This window comes from Microtus ochrogaster, linkage group LG5 (assembly GCF_000317375.1).
Source record: "Microtus ochrogaster isolate Prairie Vole_2 linkage group LG5, MicOch1.0, whole genome shotgun sequence".
Taxonomy (NCBI): Eukaryota; Metazoa; Chordata; class Mammalia; order Rodentia; family Cricetidae; genus Microtus; species Microtus ochrogaster.
In genome coordinates, this window is record NC_022031.1 from 60,788,735 (window position 1) to 60,792,601 (window position 3,867).

A 3,867-nucleotide genomic window follows, 5' to 3' on the forward strand; every position below is an offset into this window, starting at 1 on the left:
TTAAAAGAATACAGTTTCCGTGTAATTATTTCGGGGCATAAGCTAAGCTAGCCATGTGGGCGGCTGGGTGGCGGAAAGCAGCCCCGCCGCTCTTATTTCAACAGTGGTACCCACAGTAACCCCAGTACTGGGAGGTGAATCATCACTGAGCTACAGATTCAGTGGCGTTCCTGTCTCAAATCTACGTTGGAGAGTAACTTTACACACACGGGCCTAGACAGGTGCCCAACACAAAAGATGAAAGTATCAAATACGTCACAGGTGTTGAAATTTCCAGAACTCAGAGAGCCTATTGTTGGAAGCTTTTGTAATTGTGTACGGTAAACGAGGGCAAAGACGTCCCACTGACAGAAAGGCCTACCTGTCACCTCCCCCACGAGCCTTGTCAAGAACAGACTGCCGACCTTGAGATTAAGCAGGCAAGTTTTATTAGTGAACGTAACAATTCTACAAAAAAATACAGTAGTACTATAGCAAGCATCGCTGCCCGTCTAAGCCCCTCAGAGCTTCGGGCAGGAGTGGCTTAAGGCATCAAGTATGAACTTTTATTTTGTTTGATTTCGAGTGCCGGATCTCAACAATTTTCCCACAAAATGTTTTTTTTTTTTCGTCTTCTCTTCCTTCTGCAGTTGAAGGGCTAGTGTTGGTCAAGTAAGAGGGTAATGTTGACTCCCAGTGAGGGTGTTAATGCGAAGTAACTAAAAATCGCAGCTGCAAAAGCCGCATGGCATTGCATCCAAGCAAAGGACAACACAAGCAACAAAGAAATTCGAGCACTGAATCAAATCACTTTCCCCTTGAGTTACACGAGGCAGAGGGCTGGTTAGCATCTAGGATTGCACTTCTGGAGCGCTGGTTCCACGCTTCCGCATCAGCAATCACGTCAGTCCGCACGTGACTACAGTCTTACCGTTTTTCAGGCTTTAAGTACTTGACAGTTGAGGCACTGGGGAAGAGGGCTCGTAATATGTACAAGCATTCACTTTGGTTAGTATATTGCTTCCAGAATACACTGTTCAAATATCTTCTTTCTGTGACATTAAAAACTATGGAGTTTTTCCTTATTAAAGTCCAAACCATCAACAATGAAAAAAGTACAATATAAAATAATACATATGAAGCCGAACACTCAGTTACAGCTCACACTAGAAATTACTAACTACACATAGCTGCTTCACTTTTGGTTTCCAATTTTGGCCCCTACTCCATTCTTATTTACAACTGGTACCTGCTGAGAAGACATCCAAAACCTTTAACTAGGCATGAGTGGAGGGGGTGCCGGAACTAGAACCCAGGGCTCAAGCATGCTAGGCAAGCTCTCTCCCACTGAGCCACAGTCCCAGTCTGTCTGAGGTGCTTAAAAAAAAAAACCTGTTTTTAACTATAAGGCATCATGCTGGCATATTGAAGAAAACTAATATTTCAGAAAATATTAGTTTTTATTTTATTCCTTTTCTGGTTTGGTATTTAAGTATTCTAAGAACTTACACTTAAATTACTTAGCAAGAGTTTTATTTTACAGAACGGGAGACAGCAAAGTGGGAACACACAAAGAAGCTTCTGTAGCAATTAATGGTGGACGGTGGGCACTAGTGGAATATGTTTTACTTAAACTTAGGAAGTAATTAATGCCACTTTAGCTGGCAGTGAGACATTTGACGTCAAATTCACATTTTAAATTCCGACTTGCCCTCAGCAAGGAGCCAGGTGCGTGTGTGCTGCTTGCTATTAAGATTTGACTTCCAAGTGGGTCTTTGTGCACTGGCGTGTGAGTGAGGCAAGGAGGAGGGGGCCTTCTCTGAGGCCGAGGACACGAGGATCATGAGGAGGTTAGGCAGAGGATGCTGAAGGGGACGGGACTGTGCTGCAGGTCTGGGTCCTTCATCGTCTTATACTTTGTCTTTGGGTGTGTGTGACTGCCCTAAACGGTCAATAAACGCATTGCCAGTGCACGTGGGGAAAAACAAAAAGATTTGGCTTTACTGGCTCAACTTTTTTCACTCCACCAAAAGATGAGGCCCAGGCCGGCTGTCCAGTCGGGTTGGCTGAAAATACTGCAGCCCGAGTGTAGGCAAACGTCCCCTGGAATTGCTGGAAGCTTTCTTGTCTGACGGTTTCAGGATCACTGTGCGTCTTTCAAACACTGAAGGGAAGAGAGAAGAGAGAGAACGTTATAATCTCTACATTTAATTCTTCCAATTCTTAGGAGACTAACATTCTTCAGATAATCCTACTTCTCACAGTGGGACTCACTGTCAATGGTTTAGAGTTTAACAGACTGCAAAGGCATCTGGCTATTTCTGTATTATTTCTGCACTACCCTACCCTTTGTATGATTCAGTATATTTAACATGAAACATCGCACCTGCCAAACTCAATTCAGTTCCAATTTTACCCATTCTTCAGCGTGGGTCAAGTAGTTATGATATTCTTCTAGTAGCAGAAGTTCAATTCAATATCAAAGGCTTTACACAGAGCTGGAGGATGGGGGATTGTGGTCTACTGTTTGGTTGAAAGTATCACCCCAGTCCCCTAACACGCCTTTATACAGAGTCTGTAATATTATATTCGGGGCCTCACTCCACCCATCTTTGGAATGGGGCAGGAAGCTCCATTTCACTCCCCTGGGAGTTGCCTTGGTTTGGACTCCACCTCCAGGAAAGCCTGCCAAGCAGTGACCCCTCCCACAGGCTATTTAGGCTGCCCCTAGAGAATATACAAGTGGCCTCCCCCGCCCCTTCCTCTCACCATGCTTTTCCCCAGTGCCATTCAGGAAGGAGTACTGAATTAAACATGGGCATCTTTTATGTGGTCTAATTTGGTCTGACTGGAATTATTTGCATCAGCGGAGAGGCTGGTCTTAAGAAATATTCCTAAATATTCTCTACAATCCCAAGAGAGAAGAGACAGAGGTGGGAGAGTTTCTGTTGAGTTCCAGGCCAGTCTAATCTACACAGAGAAGATCTTGTCTCAAGAAAACCAACCAACCTAAATAAAAACAGATCTGGAGAAAAGGTTCCCAGCACTCAAGAGTAGGTAGCTCATAGTAACTCTAGCTCCAAGGGTCTGATGTCCTGTCGGCCTCTGTGGGTACTACATACACAGGGTACACATGCATGGACGCACATGCACACACGTGCACGCGCACACACACACACACACACCCCTCAACAGGCTAGAGAGATGGCTCAGTAGTTATGAGCACAAACTACTCCTGTAGAAGACCGAGTTTAGTTCTCAGGACCCAAATCAGGCAGCTCCCAACTGCCTGTAACTCCAGGTTATCAGGATACCAGGTCCAGGGTATCAACATTTCTGGTTTCTTCAGGTAGACACGGCACAGGCACAGATACACAATTCAACTAAAGACTTTAAAAATAAATCATGAGGGGCAGGAGAGATGGCTCAGCAGTTAAGAGCACTACCTGTTCTTCCAGAGAACCTGGATTCAATTCCCAGCACCTACATGGAAGTTAACAACTGTCTATATCTACAATTCGAAGGGATCTGACACCCTCACACAGGCAAAACACCAATGCACATAAAATAAATCAAAAAGAGATCGAAATCTTGAGAAAGAATACTTTAAATAGTAGCAAATTAAAAAAACAATTCCTAAAATTCACAAATTTCGAACAAAATGTTAAAACCTATAAGGAGCACCAAGGTATATAATCAATGGCAAACAGGAACTATCTGAGCCAGTGAACGCTCAGGTCTTCAGGCCAATCAGCTCCTTCGCAAACACCCTGTGGGTCTCAACCCCTTCTGCAAACCTCTATCTCCAAAAGTATTCACATTACAACTTGCAACGGTAGCAAAATTATAAAGTGGCAACGAGGGGCTGGAGAGATGGCTCAGCGGTTA